This window comes from Bactrocera dorsalis, chromosome 2 (assembly GCF_023373825.1).
Source record: "Bactrocera dorsalis isolate Fly_Bdor chromosome 2, ASM2337382v1, whole genome shotgun sequence".
NCBI classification, from domain to species: domain Eukaryota; kingdom Metazoa; phylum Arthropoda; class Insecta; order Diptera; family Tephritidae; genus Bactrocera; species Bactrocera dorsalis.
Window position 1 is genome coordinate 74,660,635 of NC_064304.1, and position 22,810 is coordinate 74,683,444.

At 33.9% G+C, this 22,810-nt stretch overlaps 2 protein-coding genes across 8 annotated transcripts in view; one reads left to right on the forward strand and one right to left on the reverse strand.

The window, feature by feature from the left end:
• Window positions 1-17,121, reverse strand: part of LOC109579336 (cholesterol 7-desaturase nvd) — a 202,416-nt gene extending 185,295 nt beyond the window's left edge. Inside the window, exon 1 of one of the 6 annotated variants that reach the window (XM_049450086.1) lies at window positions 16,930-17,121. The gene's annotated coding sequence lies outside the window, so the exon portion shown is untranslated. Of the gene's footprint in view, window positions 1-1,597; window positions 1,999-6,172; window positions 6,599-16,929 lie in introns of those variants that run through there. The other 5 variants (XM_049450080.1, XM_049450085.1, XM_049450079.1 and 2 more) reach the window with 5 other exon arrangements.
• The window catches only part of LOC105223097 (proton-associated sugar transporter A), a 176,438-nt gene continuing 159,178 nt past the window's right edge, over window positions 5,551-22,810 (forward strand). Inside the window, exon 1 of one of the 2 annotated variants that reach the window (XM_049450002.1) lies at window positions 5,551-5,667. The gene's annotated coding sequence lies outside the window, so the exon portion shown is untranslated. Of the gene's footprint in view, window positions 5,668-16,292; window positions 16,425-22,810 lie in introns of those variants that run through there. The other variant, XM_049450001.1, reaches the window with a different exon arrangement.

The following is a 22,810-nucleotide window of genomic DNA, read 5'->3' on the forward strand; positions in this document are numbered from 1 at the left end:
TGCCTTTATCGTAGTAGTACTGTAAAATATGCCGTATTTTCTCTTTATTTTGCTCCATGTTTGCGACGCTATAACTCACGAACGACTTAAAAGAAACGACAATCAATCAAACACGTGTTAGCGCGTGAAATAAGCTTTTCAAAAGTATAGCATGATCCGATGCGACGAATAAAACTGGAACTACGCGCTTTCAGCGCCAACTAGCGGAAATACCGCAAGACTTTTTTGACAAATATATTAATATATTTCAATATTTCTTAAAAAAATATTTCCCAAAAATTATGTATTTAGCAGGATCAGCTAGTTATAGATAAAATTGCTTGATTATTTGTTCTCAAGTATACCTCGCCAATGTTAAAGGTTAATGTAACAAGCTCAGAATTTTGTCTGCCCAATATGTCCTATAAAGTGATTTCCAACATTTTAGCTGGCTTTAAACTGCTAAGACTGATCAAAATTTGTGACATTTTAAATAAAGTGAATTGGTCTAGCTTTGGTTTAAACCTCATATCCCAATTACGATCCTCTGGTTCATGTTTTCCACATCAAATATATTGATATTAAATAAACATTTATATTTATACTTTAATAAGCGGTCTCTAATCACTATTTGAGACATTTTGAAGTAAAGTCTCAATTTGTGACTGTTTACTATTCACTAAAGAGTCTCTAGCGTTTGTCACAAAATATTGTCTCAAATTTGTGACCTGGTAGTTGCAGGTTTTCCATTTTAAATATACTAAATAGAGATCATCATAGATATTAATCGATTGTCGTTTCTTTATATTTTTTAAGCAACTCAAACACGAAAAGGTTAAAACTAAATTAATTTTATTATGAAACAAAGTCAACAAATATTTTCATTATTATTGGTAGTTCTGTTTTTTGACTATGTTATAGAAAATTTAATATTTGTTATCGACATATTTATTTTCGTTCAAGTGTAAATACATTTGTAAATAATGAAATGTAATAAATTTTTGTGACTGTCACTTACGGAATTGCCAAATCATCTCAATTCACGAAAATTGTCTATAATTTAAAATCTCAACTTTAGAGACTTGTGGCTGTTTCACAGAACAGAGTAGCTCGGTAAGTAAGGCTGTGATATACATACTTGTAAAACTTAATAAAAAACCAAATTTGATCGTAATCCACCAAGTATACCCTTTCCATTTTTTGGAGTAAGAGTATCAAGAACTTGTCAAATTCAATCAAGAGTTACATAGTAAACGTACAACAAAATGTGTACCTTGCAATGAAGTAAGGTAGTAATTCATTTGGTAATTATTTTATGTTGACCCGAGCGCAAAATATGAAACTGGATTTCGAGCATATTGAGGATTTATATGGTCACCATATGTACCTACGTCTTCATATTCCAGCTTAGACGATTTTAGAGAATGAAGTCCGGTGAAGTCTGACTAAACTTTAGAATTAACGAGAATATTCTAATATGAGTATGAACTAAAGACGTTTGGCCAATTAGCCAAGAATTCAAAGAGATGTTATTCCTCAAAATTATAAAAGTTCCGAATGCAGCAATACTTATGGCTATGTACATTTTATTGCAATTCTTAAATTTATTAAAACTTACTTTGGAAAGTTATGTATCTGCGTATTTATCCTCTTTTAAAATTCACGGTTTCTGACAAAAAATAAGCTTGCACTATATTATTTTTACGAATGACATAACAACTGCTGTTACAACAAATGCTTGTAAGATTTTATATTCTAAATTCAATTTAGGTTCTTCAGTATTAAGTCTTCACTTGATATAGAGTGTAACATTGAAGTTGTAGGCAACAACATTCATAACTACATGCATATGTGTGATTACGTATTGAAATGCAGAGCAGCTCATGTTTTCATAAATACAAGTATATGCAAATGTTTATTTATTAGCATTAAGAAAGATCTTTTTATTGTTATACCTTACATTTCCCCATTCTGATACATATCTTGGAAAATTCGAACCACGCTGTATATTTTCAAGAAACATTAATAAAAATCCATCAGTTCTTAGAAATAAAATGTTCAAAACAAATGAACACATAAATTTTTGTAATATAATAGATATAAATAGAAGGAATGGAAAACTTTGACAAATATGTAAATGTACACGCTGCTTGTTGTAATTACTTTCTGCTCTAAATGATAATGAAATATTTTTAAAGTCCAAAGCAAATGTATGTAACTATATTCTTTACTTGACACTTTGTGCTAAGCCCATTAGGGGTATTCTCTTGCTCTTGCAAAACCCGGTGCACGGTGCAAGCATTGCAGATTTACAACGGCACAACAACAAACACACGCAGAAAAATATTTGCAAGGGCTGTGAAATATGTCAGACCAAAACCCATGTAAATTAGCGTGTAATGTCACGCAAAAATAAAATTGCAACCCTGTTGTAGTTGCCATTTTACATAAAGACATATTACGTCGTTAAACTGTTGAGAAATGTAAATTTTAATTAGATTTTATAATTTCTATTTAAATTACAAAGTTTTGTTACAGTTTTTTTGTTAAAAATGCATGCAGAAGGTGCGCCAATTCACAATAGCCATGCACAATAGTCATTTACAATAAATTGACTGAATCAGTCGCTCATATATCACTAGATTCTGCAATGGGTGCTCTCGTGCCCTTGTATATTTCGGTGTAGTATTTTTGCAATCTGCAATCTTGCAAGAGCAAGAGAATACCCCTATTGTATAAATTTGTTGGCATATAAGAATATATGTAACTATGTATCTATTATAATTTTATTTTCAATTATACCTTGCCATAGCACTAATGCGCGTAACCATGTCGATATTTCGAATATGATGCAAAATATAATAGATACAAAATAATAAGTTGTTTATGAATTTTTATACTGTTGCAAACAGTTGCTACAGGGTATTATAGTCTTGTTCACCTAACGGTTGTACGTATCACCTAAAACTAAGCAAGACAGATATATGGTTATCAGTGCGAGCCCGTGAGGCCTGGGCCTAGGGCGGCACAATTTGGGGGGCGGTAAATTTTTCAGAAGGTCAAAAATGTAACGACAATAGAATGTAATTCATTTTGTGATTAACTTTTTTATTCGTAAATGCAATACTGATAAAAAATATTTTATAACAGAAATAATTGAATATTGATAAGCTTTTTCTGACGAATTCGCAAAGCTCTGTTGACTTGTTGTATCTTTAGTAAAGTTAATCTTACAAGTGAGCCGCTTCTAAAATTGCACAATATTTTCTTATTTTATTTTCAATGAATCCGGTGTTTCATATATGAATTGATATACATATGTAAGTATTCATTTAAAATTCATCTTTTTGTTTGTATATAAAATATTTTTATTCTTTCTCTTTTTTGTTTCAATATCAAAGCCTAACAATAAGTAATAAAATCTTAAACCTATTTAAAAAGTAGACACGCTCAAGCAAGTGATTGAGCTGTTTTGGTGATACATTGCTCCTCAGTACGCGGGCATATCTCTTCTTTTAAGGCGTGTTTGATCGCAGGAATGTACCAAAGCATTACCCAAAGGGTTTGGGTGATCACGGAGTTTAGATATATATTTAATTGCTGTCTTCTACTTCTTTCCTTACCATAGAAATACCAAGGTGTTTATGGATATTTTCATTACGCATGTACCATGGTGAACACGTGATTGATCTAAGCATTTTTCATTGGAACCTTTGTATTATGTCTATACAGGTCGTACCCCACAGTTGAATGCCATACATCCAAATCGGCTTTATGACCACATTATATAAAAGCACTTTGTTGTCTAGGCTAAGTTTGGAGTTTTTATTTAATAGCCAATTTAAATTTGCAGCTCTTATCTTCATGCAAGTTATTTTACTAGATATATGTTTTTTCCACGTAAGTCTTCTATCTAGGTGAATACCAAGATAAGTTACTTCATTCGCTTGGGGTACTAAAATATTGTTAATTTTTACAGCCGGACACATTTTCGGTCTAAGCGGAAATGTAGCATGCTTACACTTTTGTTCATTTACCTTTATACGCCAGTTGGCCAGTCGTCCGTAAAAGTAGAAGTTAATACATTGTTAGCTGTTGGAAGATCTGCTGTATATGTATATGTAGTGTTGGGCCAAGAACACTGCCCTGGGGTACACCAGCCCTTATCTGTCTTTCATCAGATATGAAATTTCCCACTTTTACCATAAATTTTCTATTTTTTAAATACGATTCCAATGTTTTATATAATTCTGAAGTTGTTGAAGGTTGTTTTAAATAATTGTAATTTAATATAAAATCAAAAAAGTCTTGCGGTATTTTTATTGAATTTTTTTATTTTTTATTGAAATTGAAATGAATTTTTGATGACTCTTGCCCTGCTCTTGACCGATGCTACGGCTGCTACTATGCCGGTCTCTTTCCACTAATTCAGCGATTTTATCGCAATTTCGACGACAGGCCTTCCGGAGCGTGGCGCAACTTCGACCACCTCTACACCAGAAAGAAAACGTTGAAGCCATCGTTGTGTGGTGGAAATAGAAACTGTATCGGGTCCATAAACTGAACAAATTTTATTGGCGGCTTGAGATACATTTTTGCCTTTATCGTAGTAGTACTGTAAAATATGCCGTATTTTCTCTTTATTTTGCTCCATGTTTGCGACGCTATAACTCACGAACGACTTAAAAGAAACGACAATCAATCAAACACGTGTTAGCGCGTGAAATAAGCTTTTCAAAAGTATAGCATGATCCGATGCGACGAATAAAACTGGAACTACGCGCTTTCAGCGCCAACTAGCGGAAATACCGCAAGACTTTTTTGACAAATATATTAATATATTTCAATATTTCTTAAAAAAATATTTCCCAAAAATTATGTATTTAGCAGGATCAGCTAGTTATAGATAAAATTGCTTGATTATTTGTTCTCAAGTATACCTCGCCAATGTTAAAGGTTAATGTAACAAGCTCAGAATTTTGTCTGCCCAATATGTCCTATAAAGTGATTTCCAACATTTTAGCTGGCTTTAAACTGCTAAGACTGATCAAAATTTGTGACATTTTAAATAAAGTGAATTGGTCTAGCTTTGGTTTAAACCTCATATCCCAATTACGATCCTCTGGTTCATGTTTTCCACATCAAATATATTGATATTAAATAAACATTTATATTTATACTTTAATAAGCGGTCTCTAATCACTATTTGAGACATTTTGAAGTAAAGTCTCAATTTGTGACTGTTTACTATTCACTAAAGAGTCTCTAGCGTTTGTCACAAAATATTGTCTCAAATTTGTGACCTGGTAGTTGCAGGTTTTCCATTTTAAATATACTAAATAGAGATCATCATAGATATTAATCGATTGTCGTTTCTTTATATTTTTTAAGCAACTCAAACACGAAAAGGTTAAAACTAAATTAATTTTATTATGAAACAAAGTCAACAAATATTTTCATTATTATTGGTAGTTCTGTTTTTTGACTATGTTATAGAAAATTTAATATTTGTTATCGACATATTTATTTTCGTTCAAGTGTAAATACATTTGTAAATAATGAAATGTAATAAATTTTTGTGACTGTCACTTACGGAATTGCAAAATCATCTCAATTCACGAAAATTGTCTATAATTTAAAATCTCAACTTTAGAGACTTGTGGCTGTTTCACAGAACAGAGTAGCTCGGTAAGTAAGGCTGTGATATACATACTTGTAAAACTTAATAAAAAACCAAATTTGATCGTAATCCACCAAGTATACCCTTTCCATTTTTTGGAGTAAGAGTATCAAGAACTTGTCAAATTCAATCAAGAGTTACATAGTAAACGTACAACAAAATGTGTACCTTGCAATGAAGTAAGGTAGTAATTCATTTGGTAATTATTTTATGTTGACCCGAGCGCAAAATATAAAACTGGATTTCGAGCATATTGAGGATTTATATGGTCACCATATGTACCTACGTCTTCATATTCCAGCTTAGACGATTTTAGAGAATGAAGTCCGGTGAAGTCTGACTAAACTTTAGAATTAACGAGAATATTCTAATATGAGTATGAACTAAAGACGTTTGGCCAATTAGCCAAGAATTCAAAGAGATGTTATTCCTCAAAATTATAAAAGTTCCGAATGCAGCAATACTTATGGCTATGTACATTTTATTGCAATTCTTAAATTTATTAAAACTTACTCTGGAAAGTTATGTATCTGCGTATTTATCCTCTTTTAAAATTCACGGTTTCTGACAAAAAATAAGCTTGCACTATATTATTTTTACGAATGACATAACAACTGCTGTTACAACAAATGCTTGTAAGATTTTATATTCTAAATTCAATTTAGGTTCTTCAGTATTAAGTCTTCACTTGATATAGAGTGTAACATTGAAGTTGTAGGCAACAACATTCATAACTACATGCATATGTGTGATTACGTATTGAAATGCAGAGCAGCTCATGTTTTCATAAATACAAGTAAAGGGTGATTTTTTAAGAGCTTGATAACTTTTTAAAAAAAAAAAACGCATAAAATTTGCAAAATCTCATCGGTTCTTTATTTGAAACGTTAGATTGGTTCATGACATTTACTTTTTGAAGATAATTTCATTTAAATGTTGACCGCGGCTGCGTCTTAATTTTGGGCAACTTTTTCGAGCATTTCGGCCGGAATAGCCCGAATTTCTTCGGAAATGTTGTCTTCCAAAGCTGGAATAGTTGCTGGCTTATTTCTGTAGACTTTAGACTTGACGTAGCCCCACAAAAAATAGTCTAAAGGCGTTAAATCGCATGATCTTGGTGGCCAACTTACGGGTCCATTTCTTGAGATGAATTGTTGTCCGAAGTTTTCCCTCAAAATGGCCATAGAATCGCGAGCTGTGTGGCATGTAGCGCCATCTTGTTGAAACCACATGTCAACCAAGTTCAGTTCTTCCATTTTTGGCAACAAAAAGTTTGTTAGCATCGAACGATAGCGATCGCCATTCACCGTAACGTTGCGTCCAACAGCATCTTTGAAAAAATACGGTCCAATGATTCCACCAGCGTACAAACCACACCAAACAGTGCATTTTTCGGGATGCATGGGCAGTTCTTGAACGGCTTCTGGTTGCTCTTCACCCCAAATGCGGCAATTTTGCTTATTTACGTAGCCATTCAACCAGAAATGAGCCTCATCGCTGAACAAAACACGCGCGATAAACACATTTCGAACCGAACACTGATTTTGGTAATAAAATTCAATGATTTGCAAGCGTTGCTCGTTAGTAAGTCTATTCATGATGAAATGTCAAAGCATACTGAGCATCTTTCTCTTTGACACCATGTCTGAAATCCCACGTGATCTGTCAAATACTAATGCATGAAAATCCTAACCTCAAAAAAATCACCCGTTATATGCAAATGTTTATTTATTAGCATTAAGAAAGATCTTTTTATTGTTATACCTTACATTTCCCCATTCTGATACATATCTTGGAAAATTCGAACCACGCTGTATATTTTCAAGAAACATTAATAAAAATCCATCAGTTCTTAGAAATAAAATGTTCAAAACAAATGAACACATAAATTTTTGTAATATAATAGATATAAATAGAAGGAATGGAAAACTTTGACAAATATGTAAATGTACACGCTGCTTGTTGTAATTACTTTCTGCTCTAAATGATAATGAAATATTTTTAAAGTCCAAAGCAAATGTATGTAACTATATTCTTTACTTGACACTTTGTGCTAAGCCCATTAGGGGTATTCTCTTGCTCTTGCAAAACCCGGTGCACGGTGCAAGCATTGCAGATTTACAACGGCACAACAACAAACACACGCAGAAAAATATTTGCAAGGGCTGTGAAATATGTCAGACCAAAACCCATGTAAATTAGCGTGTAATGTCACGCAAAAATAAAATTGCAACCCTGTTGTAGTTGCCATTTTACATAAAGACATATTACGTCGTTAAACTGTTGAGAAATGTAAATTTTAATTAGATTTTATAATTTCTATTTAAATTACAAAGTTTTGTTACAGTTTTTTGTTAAAAATGCATGCAGAAGGTGCGCCAATTCACAATAGCCATGCACAATAGTCATTTACAATAAATTGACTGAATCAGTCGCTCATATATCACTAGATTCTGCAATGGGTGCTCTCGTGCCCTTGTATATTTCGGTGTAGTATTTTTGCAATCTGCAATCTTGCAAGAGCAAGAGAATACCCCTATTGTATAAATTTGTTGGCATATAAGAATATATGTAACTATGTATCTATTATAATTTTATTTTCAATTATACCTTGCCATAGCACTAATGCGCGTAACCATGTCGATATTTCGAATATGAAGCAAAATATAATAGATACAAAATAATAAGTTGTTTATGAATTTTTATACTGTTGCAAACAGTTGCTACAGTGTATTATAGTCTTGTTCACCTAACGGTTGTACGTATCACCTAAAACTAAGCAAGACAGATATATGGTTATCAGTGCGAGCCCGTGAGGCCTGGGCCTAGGGCGGCACAATTTGGGGGGCGGTAAATTTTTCAGAAGGTCAAAAATGTAACGACAATAGAATGTAATTCATTTTGTGATTAACTTTTTTATTCGTAAATGCAATACTGATAAAAAATATTTTATAACAGAAATAATTGAATATTGATAAGCTTTTTCTGACGAATTCGCAAAGCTCTGTTGACTTGTTGTATCTTTAGTAAAGTTAATCTTACAAGTGAGCCGCTTCTAAAATTGCACAATATTTTCTTATTTTATTTTCAATGAATCCGGTGTTTCATATATGAATTGATATACATATGTAAGTATTCATTTAAAATTCATCTTTTTGTTTGTATATAAAATATTTTTATTCTTTCTCTTTTTTGTTTCAATATCAAAGCCTAACAATAAGTAATAAAATCTTAAACCTATTTAAAAAGTAGACACGCTCAAGCAAGTGATTGAGCTGTTTTGGTGATACATTGCTCCTCAGTACGCGGGCATATCTCTTCTTTTAAGGCGTGTTTGATCGCAGGAATGTACCAAAGCATTACCCAAAGGGTTTGGGTGATCACGGAGTTTAGATATATATTTAATTGCTGTCTTCTACTTCTTTCCTTACCATAGAAATACCAAGGTGTTTATGGATATTTTCATTACGCATGTACCATGGTGAACACGTGATTGATCTAAGCATTTTTCATTGGAACCTTTGTATTATGTCTATACAGGTCGTACCCCACAGTTGAATGCCATACATCCAAATCGGCTTTATGACCACATTATATAAAAGCACTTTGTTGTCTAGGCTAAGTTTGGAGTTTTTATTTAATAGCCAATTTAAATTTGCAGCTCTTATCTTCATGCAAGTTATTTTACTAGATATATGTTTTTTCCACGTAAGTCTTCTATCTAGGTGAATACCAAGATAAGTTACTTCATTCGCTTGGGGTACTAAAATATTGTTAATTTTCACAGCCGGACACATTTTCGGTCTAAGCGGAAATGTAGCATGCTTACACTTTTGTTCATTTACCTTTATACGCCAGTTGGCCAGTCGTCCGTAAAAGTAGAAGTTAATACATTGTTAGCTGTTGGAAGATCTGCTGTATATATGTAGTGTTGGGCCAAGAACACTGCCCTGGGGTACACCGGCCCTTATCTGTCTTTCATCAGATATGAAATTTCCCACTTTTACCATAAATTTTCTATTTTTTAAATACGATTCCAATGTTTTATATAATTCTGAAGTTGTTGAAGGTTGTTTTAAATAATTGTAATTTAATATAAAATCAAAAAAGTCTTGCGGTATTTTTATTGAATTTTTTTATTTTTTATTGAAATTGAAATGAATTTTTGATGACTCTTGCCCTGCTCTTGACCGATGCTACGGCTGCTACTATGCCGGTCTCTTTCCACTAATTCAGCGATTTTATCGCAATTTCGACGACAGGCCTTCCGGAGCGTGGCGCAACTTCAACCACCTCTACACCAGAAAGAAAACGTTGAAGCCATCGTTGTGTGGTGGAAATAGAAACTGTATCGGGTCCATAAACTGAACAAATTTTATTGGCGGCTTGAGATACATTTTTGCCTTTATCGTAGTAGTACTGTAAAATATGCCGTATTTTCTCTTTATTTTGCTCCATGTTTGCGACGCTATAACTCACGAACGACTTAAAAGAAACGACAATCAATCAAACACGTGTTAGCGCGTGAAATAAGCTTTTCAAAAAGTATAGCATGATCCGATGCGACGAATAAAACTGGAACTACGCGCTTTCAGCGCCAACTAGCGGAAATACCGCAAGACTTTTTTGACAAATATATTAATATATTTCAATATTTCTTAAAAAAATATTTCCCAAAAATTATGTATTTAGCAGGATCAGCTAGTTATAGATAAAATTGCTTGATTATTTGTTCTCAAGTATACCTCGCCAATGTTAAAGGTTAATGTAACAAGCTCAGAATTTTGTCTGCCCAATATGTCCTATAAAGTGATTTCCAACATTTTAGCTGGCTTTAAACTGCTAAGACTGATCAAAATTTGTGACATTTTAAATAAAGTGAATTGGTCTAGCTTTGGTTTAAACCTCATATCCCAATTACGATCCTCTGGTTCATGTTTTCCACATCAAATATATTGATATTAAATAAACATTTATATTTATACTTTATTAAGCGGTCTCTAATCACTATTTGAGACATTTTGAAGTAAAGTCTCAATTTGTGACTGTTTACTATTCACTAAAGAGTCTCTAGCGTTTGTCACAAAATATTGTCTCAAATTTGTGACCTGGTAGTTGCAGGTTTTCCATTTTAAATATACTAAATAGAGATCATCATAGATATTATTTTTTTTTTTTATTTTATTTTATAAAAGCTTACATAATAATACAATTATTATACAAACTTAAGAAAATACGCAGCACTAGCATCATGGGCTATCGGCCGACTGGTTATGTTATATGCGTCGAAGAAGGTCGCTGTCTTTCAAAAAGTTGTAGATTTTCGAAATGTTGTTGCTTGAGGGATCCATCAATAAAATTATTGGATCAGTATTGTTGAAGTTTGACATTCTATGAGTTTGAAGTGCTGGACAATGTTGCAGAAGATGCAATAGATTTAAATCTGAATCACAAAATGGGCATTGGTTGATCTGAGTGCCATTTAGTATGTGAGCGTGTGTGATAATGGAGTGGCCAATGCGAAGTCTGATATATGGAATGATATAATTAGATGAAAGCGATGACGGAAAGGATGGTTTGATACGATTTGAATTTATTCTAGAGTAGTGGTGTCTGTAATTCATCCAATCAAGCGCCAATTTAGTGGATCTTTGTTGAATAATAAGCCGTTTTATATCACTCTTAACAAACAAGGCAGATGTAGTTGTTGGAGTGATGCACACCTCCTTAGCCACCGAGTCCGCAAAAGTATTTCCAATGATTCCAGAGTGACCGGGTATCCACATTATTTTTAGTCTATGTGCTAACGAAAACAACAGCGATCTAATGCCAATAATGACGTCATTGTAGTTACTGCGGTTTTTTAAAGCTTGAAAACACGATAGACTATCTGTACAGATGATGAATTTACCAAGGTTTTGTTGGGCATACTGGACAGCTTTGAGAATACCCGTAGCTTCAGCGGTAAAAATTGAACAAAATGGAAATAATAAACCATACGATATTCTTTGTTGGTTATCATCAACTACAGCAAAAGATGTATGCGACGATTTGGAGCCATCAGTATATATAAACTGCCAATCAAAAGATTTGAAGTGCGCAGATAATTCCAAAAATCGAGATTTATACACAGTGCTTGGAGTGATGGATTTGCGAAGAAAAGTAAGATCACTAATGAAAGAAGATTCATTTACTTTCCACGGTGGAATAAATTTACTGCAAGGCAGCAATATTTTAAGCGGCAACTCATTGGTTTTAGCAAACAAAGCACTTTTAAAAATAGAAGACGGTATTTTAGGAGACCTCTTTCTGCAAAGTGATGATTGAAAGTCCTTTTTTATAGTAAAGTTCGTGCTGAGTATGAGTTTTGAATAAAGCTTATTTAAGCTATCTTCCACTGCATCTTTTAGAGAAGGTAGGCCAGCTTCCGTCAGTATGTTTTTAATTGGCGATGTTGGAAACACTCGAAGAGAACAACGAACTGAAGAATGATAGGGCGCAGCAAGCATCTTTAGATGATTCTTAGAATGATGTCCATAAATTTCCAAGCCATAATTAATTACAGATGAGATGAGGGCTTTAGTGACGTTGACCAGTAAAGCCGAGCCGATGAGTGAGCGCTTACATGAGAGGTATTTAATAATATTTAAATTAACAAAAAGTCTTTTTCTTATATACTGACAATGTTTCTTAAATGTATACTTAGAGTCTAATACAATACCAAGGAACTTAATACTATCTGTACACAAAATGTTTGTATTATCAAATGTGAGCGTTGGGATAGTACATTGATGTTTTTTACAAATATGAAAAAGTTTCGATTTAGGAAAAGATATTGATGTGCCTGAAGTAGAGGACCAACGAGAAAGACGCAATCAAATTTCAGAGAAAGTAATTGTTACTGAAGTCAAATTTGAAGTTTTTGAGAATAAAATTAAATCATCAGCATAAATCTGATGCCGGATAGTAACAAAATCTGATAGAATGGTACTGATTTCATCAAATGCAATAGTAAATAGGATCACCGAGAGCGGTGACCCTTGTGGGGTACCATTATCTAATGGTAGAACAGAGGATGAAACATTGGATATGATAACACTTAATTTACGGTTGGATAGGAAAGATTTGACAAAGTTAAAAATACGAGAACCCACTCTCCACCTACTAAGCTGTCTTAACACTACATGAATCCCAATCCTGTCAAATGCTTTTAGGAAATCTAAAGAAAGAATAGAAACATGATTTTTGTGGGAGAGAGTATCAGAGATAAAGTGATCAAGGTGCAGGAGAGCATCCAACGTACCCTGCCCCCTCTTGAACGCAACTTGGTTGTGCGAAATGAGATTATTAGATTGAGCATACCAGGCGAGTCTAGTAGCAATAATCTTTTCAATCAATTTACCAAGGCAAGGAAGAAGGGAAATGGGACGATAACTGCTGACCACACCAGGAGGTTTACCAGGTTTTAAAATAGGAATAATCGCGCTAGTCTTCCAGAGGACAGGGTAGTTGCCACTGAGAAAAATACTATTGTAAAGTTTGACTAGACGGGATATAAGGAATGGAGGAAGGTGCTTGATGATAAGGTAAGAGATTTTATCAATGCCAGGAGTTTTGCCCTTGACTGACGAGAGGGCTAAATTAAAATCAAGTTCAGATATATCGGCATCTAAATATTCAGCTGATTGAGATAAGGTGGAAGGAGGAAGGTAAGGAGAGCAAAGAGAAGAAAGTTTACTAGAGGAAAAATCAGAAGAGAAATTGGAGTCCAAAGAAATATTGGAAAAGTGGGTGGCAAACTCTAAGGCTATATCTTTGGGATATAGTAGAGTGCCCCGAGGAGTATTTAAATAAGTGATAGGAGAAGAAGGTGATAAACCAGCCAGTCTTTTCATATCAGTCCAGATTTTTCTAGAATCCGAAGAAGAAGTGATATTATTCGTAAATTCTTGGAAACAATGAACCTTAGCAGCCTTAGCTTTATGGCGAAAAAATGCATTGGATTTTTTGTAAGCTATTAAGTTTGCACTAGAACGTAAACGTTTAAATTGATGCCATGCGATCTGTTTCAGATTTCTTAGTGCAGAAAGCTCATTATTCCACCAAAGAGGAGCAAGCTTGACTGGTTTAGAAGAAGAAAGGGGAAAAGAATAGTTAGAAGCAGAACGTATAATTTTTTGGATTCTAGAAGCCTCTTGATTTATATTGGAAGAAAAGGGGAAATAACGTGAATGCGATAAACAGGCTTCTTCAAACCTATCCCAATCAGCCGAATCAGTTTTAAACCGAATCCTGGGCTTAAGAAATGAATGAGGGCGAGAAGTAGATATTTTGGAAAGGATGGGAAAATGATCACTGCCATGGAGATCATCAATACAACACCAGGATATTTTTGAGGAGAGGGAGGCAGAACATATGGAAAGATCAATATTAGTGAAGGTAGAGTGAGTGGAAAAATGGGTGGGGGAACCATCATTTAAAACAATGCAGTTGGATCTTAGTAAGGCATCCTCAATGCTACGTCCCTTGGAGTTAGCCGAAGCAGAGCCCCAAAGGGGACTCCAAGCATTGAAGTCACCACACAAGATAAAAGGATTTGAACCGGAAGGAATAAGATTTAAAAATTCAGTAGTAGAAAATGATTGATCAGGAGGGGAATAAGCACAGATGATTGAAATTTTATAGGGGGCGAGGATCTCAATAGCTACAGAAGAAAAAATTGAAAGGGGTATGGGAAGTAATACGTGAGGTAGATTTCTTTTAACTAGGATGGCAACTCCCTGCTTGTTGGTGGTGTTATGTGGGAGATTAATAAAATATCCCACATAAGCCCTAGGCGTAAAAGCTGAGGCATTATAAGATAGGTGAGTTTCATTCAACAGGATAATAGATGGATTGTACGATCCCATAAGTAACTCTAAGTTAATATAATTATTAACATAACCGTTAATGTTCCATTGAAGAAGTGTAATCATATCATATGTAAACTTATAAAAGAAAAAAGTTAAGCTACGAATATTTTATTTAAACTAAATGTCTTCATTGTAAGAAGGAAAATTGGGTAATGCAAGAGGATCTTGCGAGCAGGAGAGGGTGGGGGAGGGTGTGATAGGACAGGAGGAAAGGATATTGAGAGGAGAGTCAGAGATGGATAAAGGGGAAAAGAGAGGGGAAGGAGAAGTGACAGAAGAGGAGGTAGGATGGGTTGGAAGGGATTGTTTAGATGAATTGATGTCTGTAGTTGTTGTTAGATTAGTTTTGGTAGGATTGTTGGATTTGTTATTAGGTGTTGTTTCATTATTGATTTGATTAGTATTGTTAGAAATTTTAGCTATAGAGGCAAAAGAGTTTGCATTAGAAGTTGTATGAGAAAATTGAATTTTATACTTGGTAACAGCTTCACGCATACTACATTTATAAATAGTTTTAATTTTTAATATTTCTTTGGATTGTTGATATTTAGGGCAAGTATTAGATGATGCCGGGTGGTCGCCCGAGCAATTTGCACACATTATTCTCTTACATTCAGTAGGTGAGGTATGATCGGAAGGGAGGTTGCATGAGACACAAGAAGGTGAATTACGGCAGTATTTTGCTGTGTGGCCAATTAATTGACATTGCTTACAACGCATAGGATTAGGGTAATACGGACGGACAGTGAGGTTCCTCCAGGCAACATCAATTCTTTCAGGAAGTTTGTATTTATCAAAAGTTAATAAAACTACACCCGTAGGATTACGGGAGCCGTCAGCAATTCGTGAAAACTTATGTACAGCAGAAACACCCTGCTCCTTAAGACCATCAACAATATCTTCTTCTGATAAGTTATTCAGGAATGGGGCGTATATGGTGCCTTTAACCGTATTCAAAGTATTATGAAGCTTGACATTGATATGACCTCCGCCAGGTAAAATTTTTGCAGAAAGAAATTTGCTAGCTGTTTTGTTGTTATTTACAAAGAGCAGTAGGCTACCATCACGTAGCTCAGTAACTTTACTTACTTCCTTACTGATTGCTTGAATACCTTTATACGTAGCGAAGCATGATAACGAATTAAGTGGCTTGTTGTCGTCCAGCGATGACATGACCAAAAATTTTGGATCATCCGTGTTTGAGACTGGTAATTCTGGAAATTGGTCTAACGGGATCGGATTTGGTTTTTTTCTTTTCTTTTTCATTATTGGAGATAATAGGGAAAACCTATTATCCCCTAATTTGGTGGCCCCAGGGGCCATAGTAAACGCGAATTTTAGTTTAACAAATTAAGAAATTAAGTGATTGAAAAGATATAAAACGATAAAAAATTAATTCACAAACAAAGCACGAGCGTAATATAAACGCAGAACAAACCGTTATACCGTTTTAACAAACTCAATAAGCACAGAGCGAAAAGCAACCGGTTACGATGACAGTTCGACGGTGTATGTCATAGATATTAATCGATTGTCGTTTCTTTATATTTTTTTAACAACTCAAACACGAAAAGGTGAAAACTAAATTAATTTTATTATGAAACAAAGTCAACAAATATTTTCATTATTATTGGTAGTTCTGTTTTTTGACTATGTTATAGAAAATTTAATATTTGTTATCGACATATTTATTTTCGTTCAAGTGTAAATACATTTGTAAATAATGAAATGTAATAAATTTTTGTGACTGTCACTTACGGAATTGCAAAATCATCTCAATTCACGAAAATTGTCTATAATTTAAAATCTCAACTTTAGAGACTTGTGGCTGTTTCACAGAACAGAGTAGCTCGGTAAGTAAGGCTGTGATATACATACTTGTAAAACTTAATAAAAAACCAAATTTGATCGTAATCCACCAAGTATACCCTTTCCATTTTTTGGAGTAAGAGTATCAAGAACTTGTCAAATTCAATCAAGAGTTACATAGTAAACGTACAACAAAATGTGTACCTTGCAATGAAGTAAGGTAGTAATTCATTTGGTAATTATTTTATGTTGACCCGAGCGCAAAATATAAAACTGGATTTCGAGCATATTGAGGATTTATATGGTCACCATATGTACCTACGTCTTCATATTCCAGCTTAGACGATTTTAGAGAATGAAGTCCGGTGAAGTCTGACTAAACTTTAGAATTAACGAGAATATTCTAATATGAGTATGAACTAAAGACGTTTGGCCAATTAGCCAAGAATTCAAAGAGATGTTATTCTTCAAAATTATAAAAGTTCCGAATGCAGCAATACTTATGGCTATGTACATTTTATTGCAATTCTTAAATTTATTAAAACTTACTCTGGAAAGTTATGTATCTGCGTATTTATCCTCTTTTAAAATTCACGGTTTCTGACAAAAAATAAGCTTGCACTATATTATTTTTACGAATGACATAACAACTGCTGTTACAACAAATGCTTGTAAGATTTTATATTCTAAATTCAATTTAGGTTCTTCAGTATTCAGTCTTCAATTGATATAGAGTGTAACATTGAAGTTGTAGGCAACAACATTCATAACTATGTACATGCATATGTGTGATTACGTATTGAAATGCAGAGCAGCTCATGTTTTCATAAATACAAGTATATGCAAATGTTTATTTATTAGCATTAAGAAAGATCTTTTTATTGTTATACCTTACATTTCCCCATTCTGATACATATCTTGGAAAATTCGAACCACGCTGTATATTTTCAAGAAACATTAATAAAAATCCATCAGTTCTTAGAAATAAAATGTTCAAAACAAATGAACACATAAATTTTTGTAATATAATAGATATAAATAGAAGGAATGGAAAACTTTGACAAATATGTAAATGTACACGCTGCTTGTTGTAATCACTTTCTGCTCTAAATGATAATGAAATATTTTTAAAGTCCAAAGCAAATGTATGTAACTATATTCTTTACTTGACCCTTTGTGCTAAGCCCATTAGGGGTATTCTCTTGCTCTTGCAAAACCCGGTGCACGGTGCAAGCATTGCAGATTTACAACGGCACAACAACAAACACACGCAGAAAAATATTTGCAAGGGCTGTGAAATATGTCAGACCAAAACCCATGTAAATTAGCGTGCAATGTCACGCAAAAATAAAATTGCAACCCTGTTGTAGTTGCTATTTTACATAAAGGCATATTACGTCGTTAAACTGTTGAGAAATGTAAATTTTAATTAGATTTTATAATTTCTATTTAAATTACAAAGTTTTGTTACAGTTTTTTTGTTAAAAATGCACGCAGAAGGTGCGCCAATTCACAATAGCCATGCACAATAGTCATTTACAATAAATTGACTGAATCAGTCGCTCATATATCACTAGATTCTGCAATAGGTGCTCTCGTGCCCTTGTATATTTCGGTGTAGTATTTTTGCAATCTGCAATCTTGCAAGAGCAAGAGAATACCCCTATTGTATAAATTTGTTGGCATATAAGAATATATGTAACTATGTATCTATTATAATTTTATTTTCAATTATACCTTGCCATAGCACTAATGCGCGTAACCATGTCGATATTTCGAATATGAAGCAAAATATAATAGATACAAAATAATAAGTTGTTTATGAATTTTTATACTGTTGCAAACAGTTGCTACAGTGTATTATAGTCTTGTTCACCTAACGGTTGCACGTATCACCTAAAACTAAGCAAGACAGATATATGGTTATCAGTGCGAGCCCGTGAGGCCTGGACCTAGGGCGGCATAATTTGGGGGGCGGTAAATTTTTCAGAAGGTCAAAATTTTAAATCTGATATAATGTAACGACAATAGAATGTAATTCATTTTGTGATTAACTTTTTTATTCGTATATGCAATACTGATAAAAAATATTTTATAACAGAAATAAGTGAATATTGATAAGCTTTTTCTGACGAATTCGCAAAGCTCTGTTGACTTGTTGTATCTTTAGTAAAGTTAATCTTACAAGTGAGCCGCTTCTAAAATTGCACAATATTTTCTTATTTTATTTTCAATGATTCCGGTGTTTCATATATGAATTGATATACATATGTAAGTATTCATTTAAAATTCATCTTTTTGTTTGTATATAAAATATTTTTATTCTTTCTCTTTTTTGTTTCAATATCAAAGCCTAACAATAAGTAATAAAATCTTAAACCTATTTAAAAAGTAGACACGCTCAAGCAAGTGATTGAGCTGTTTTGGTGATACATTGCTCCTCAGTACGCGGGCATATCTCTTCTTTTAAGGCGTGTTTGATCGCAGGAATGTACCAAAGCATTACCCAAAGGGTTTGGGTGATCACGGAGTTTAGATATATATTTAATTGCTGTCTTCTACTTCTTTCCTTACCATAGAAATACCAAGGTGTTTATGGATATTTTCATTACGCATGTACCTTTGTATTATGTCTATACAGGTCGTACCCCACAGTTGAATGCCATACATCCAAATCGGCTTTATGACCACATTATATAAAAGCACTTTGTTGTCTAGGCTAAGTTTGGAGTTTTTATTTAATAGCCAATTTAAATTTGCAGCTCTTATCTTCATGCAAGTTATTTTACTAGATATATGTTTTTTCCACGTAAGTCTTCTATCTAGGTGAATACCAAGATAAGTTACTTCATTCGCTTGGGGTACTAAAATATTGTTAATTTTTACAGCTGGACACATTTTCGGTCTAAGCGGAAATGTAGCATGCTTACACTTTTGTTCATTTACCTTTATACGCCAGTTGGCTAGTCCTCCGTAAAAGTAGAAGTTAATACATTGTTAGCTGTTGGAAGATCTGCTGTATATATGTAGTGTTGGGCCAAGAACACTGCCCTGGGGTACACCAGCCCTTATCTGTCTTTCATCAGATATGAAATTTCCCACTTTTACCATAAATTTTCTATTTTTTAAATACGATTCCAATGTTTTATATAATTCTGAAGGTAGAATATTTTTAATCTTGTATAAAAGGCCCTCATGCCATACCTTATCAAACGCCTGAGCCACGTCTAGAAATATAGCTGAACAGTACTCTCTGTGATCAAATGCTTTTCTTATTTCGTTAGTAATTCTATTTACTTGCTCGATCGTGCTATGTTTTTCACGAAACCCAAATTGGTGCGTTGGTATTATATTATTTTCGTGGAGGAAAGGAGTCATCTTTGATAGTAACACTTTTTCAAATATTTTAGAAAGACAGGGTAGAAGACTGATTGGTCTGTATGAAGACGGCTGTGTTAAGTCTTTCCCAGGTTTGTCTATCAAGATGATCTGCGACTTTTTCCATGAATTTGGATAGTGTCCGAGATTAAGAATTGCATTGAAGAGCAAAGAGAGCACCTTTACGGCAATATTGGGTAACTCAATTAGCATTTTTGGGGTAATATTATCATGTCCTGGTGATTTTTTTGGGTTAAGTTCTTTTATTATTCTAGTAACTTCAGAAGTAGAAGTCCTAATAGACACATGTGACTCGCTTGCGGTATTGGGCAAGGTTGGCAACTCAAAGTTGTTCTTTGGGCAATTGGGTTGAAATACCTTTTCTAGGTGATTTGCAAAGCAATTTGCCTTATCCTCATCACTACGTGCCCAACTACCATTCAATTGTCTTAGAGGCATGTTGGAATCTACTGGTGGCTTGAAAGACTTTTGTGCTTTCCAAAGAGAGTTTTGCTTGCGAGAATTTGGACACAGTTTAGTTTCTTTATATAATTTTCAGTGTTGTGTTCCTTTCTAAAACCAACTGGTTTGTTGTTTCTTTTTGGTGTTGCCAATACAGCTGCATTAGTTATTACGTCATTAATTTCTCTTATATTTTCATCAATGTCTCTTCCTGTATTTATTTTGCAATCAATATTGATGTGGGTGCTGATATACTTTCTATATTTCAACCAGTTAGTTTTATGTGATGTTAGAGAAACTTTCGGCTCTAATATCTTGGGCTGTTCGTATAACTTTATTAGTACAGGAGAATGTTCAGATGATAAGTCTGTACATGTATCAGCTGTCATAAGCGATCTATCTATATTTTTGACTACAGCAAAATCTATTAAGTCTGGTAGTTTTCTTCTATCACTGCGCCAGTATGTCGGCTTACCAGGAGATATTATATCCAGCTTATTATGCATATTCATAATGATGTAGTACAACTGTCGTTCTTTCGGATTAATAAGACGTGAGCCCCAGGACATGTGTTTTGCGTTATAATCTCCACCTGCTAGAAATCTTTGACCTAGTGTTCCAAAAAAGTCTTTAAATTCGATTTCTGTAATTTTAAAACGTGGTGGACAGTATATAGCCGTAAGGTTTAAGTCATAACCCCGATTTTTTTAGTGATATTGTTGTAGCTTGTAACTGTGGTGTAGCATGAGATTCTAGAGCAGTGTTTCCCAAAGTGGGCGATAACGCCCCCTTGTGGGCGCTGCAGGTGTCAAGGGGGGCGGTAAGAGACCCAGAAAGAAAATGGAGGCGTTGTGTAGAAAGAGGCGTAGAGATGAGAAAATATGTGAAGAACTATTATTTGCTAGAAATTTAGAGACCAATACAAAAGTCGAAACCATATTCAATATATTGGAAAAGTTTTGCGATGAAAAAGAGATTCCTTTGAAAAATATTATTTCAATTGCTACAGATGGCGCTCCGGCTATGATAAGGGGCCATAAAGGCTTAATAGCGCACTTAAAAAATAAAATTCCAGATGTCCTTGGCGTACATTGCGTTATTCATAGACAACATTTAGTTTCTAGAAACTTAAGTGAAAAACTATTTCAATCAACAGCTCTTTGAATGGTAGATTAGTTAGTGGGTGTTGGATCCGTTTTCAAATGTCAACACAGCAATGTCACCTCAGCTGGAAGAAGAACTTATAGAATTGACAACAAACGAGGAAATAAAAATCAAGTTCAAAAATGGTTCCAAGAATTTTGGCTACAAAAACCGATCTCGCAATTGTACCCTGGATTGTGGTGATTGACCACAACGATTCTTGATAGCATTCCTATCGTCATATTTGTGTGAACGTGGATTTAGTGCTGTGACAACACTGCTTACTAAAAATAGAAATCGTTTGCTTTCCGAACGTGGCGACTTGCGACTGTTCTTGAGTAAATAGGAACCTGATATTAACAAACTTATTAAAGAGCATCAGATTCATTCTTCACATTAGTTTTTATATATGGCTCGATTATTTTAGTTTAATTTTTAATAAAAGATTCTCTGTTTTAATACTTTAAGTTGTGTTTCAATAATCATTCTTATTGGCAGGTGGAGCCCGTAAGAGTTAACTTGAGACCTAAGCGCCGTTGTATGTTACCTACTGCGCTCAGGTTTCAAGTTGCTGGTTATAGTAAAAGTTTCGTTTAGAATTCTCCGTTAATATACATATGTATATAGGTCACAATAATTAATTTGAAGAAATAGTGGTTTTTAAATAGGTGAAAAAATGGGGGGCGCGAAAAAAATATTTATTCTCAAAGTGGGCGGTAGACAAAATAAGTTTGGGAACCACTGTTCTAGAGCATAGTGGTTTAAACGATTTCTAATCAACACTGCCGTGCCACCATGGGCTTTTCCATCCGGATGATTTGTAACGTATAGTCTAAATCCCGGTATATTGAAATTATTTTTATTTGCTAGATGAGTTTCTGAAATAAGCATTACATCTATATTCCTTTCAGACAGAAATCTAATAATCTCTAATTTATGTTGGTTAACACCGTTAGCATTCCATATACAGATATTTAATAAGCTCATTTTTTACTTAATAAATTTTGCAGCATTTGATTTTGTGATTTTATTAAATCGTGGATCATGTTTTGCATGGTAGACATAAATTGAGTCATACACTGTGTAAGATTTATAATCATAGTTTCAATACCACCATTTGGAGGATTTTGCGGCAGTTGCATTTGCATAGTGTTGCCTTTCACCACATTTACGTAGCTTCCTTGCATATTATTATTGTTAGAAGTAAAATGATTTGAACTTTTTTCTGAGGTTGCTATTATTTCATTACGGGGTGTCTGTAACATTTGGTTACGACGTGCTTGAATGCCCTGTGACAACTTCGATTTCAAATCTTTGTATAGGGGGGTTCTGTAGTTAGCAGTGTGATTTTCCCCACAATTGCTGCATTTTTTATTTAAATCCTCTTTTTTAAGAGTACATTTAGAAGTAGGGTGTAGATCACCACACACCACACAGACACTGCGTA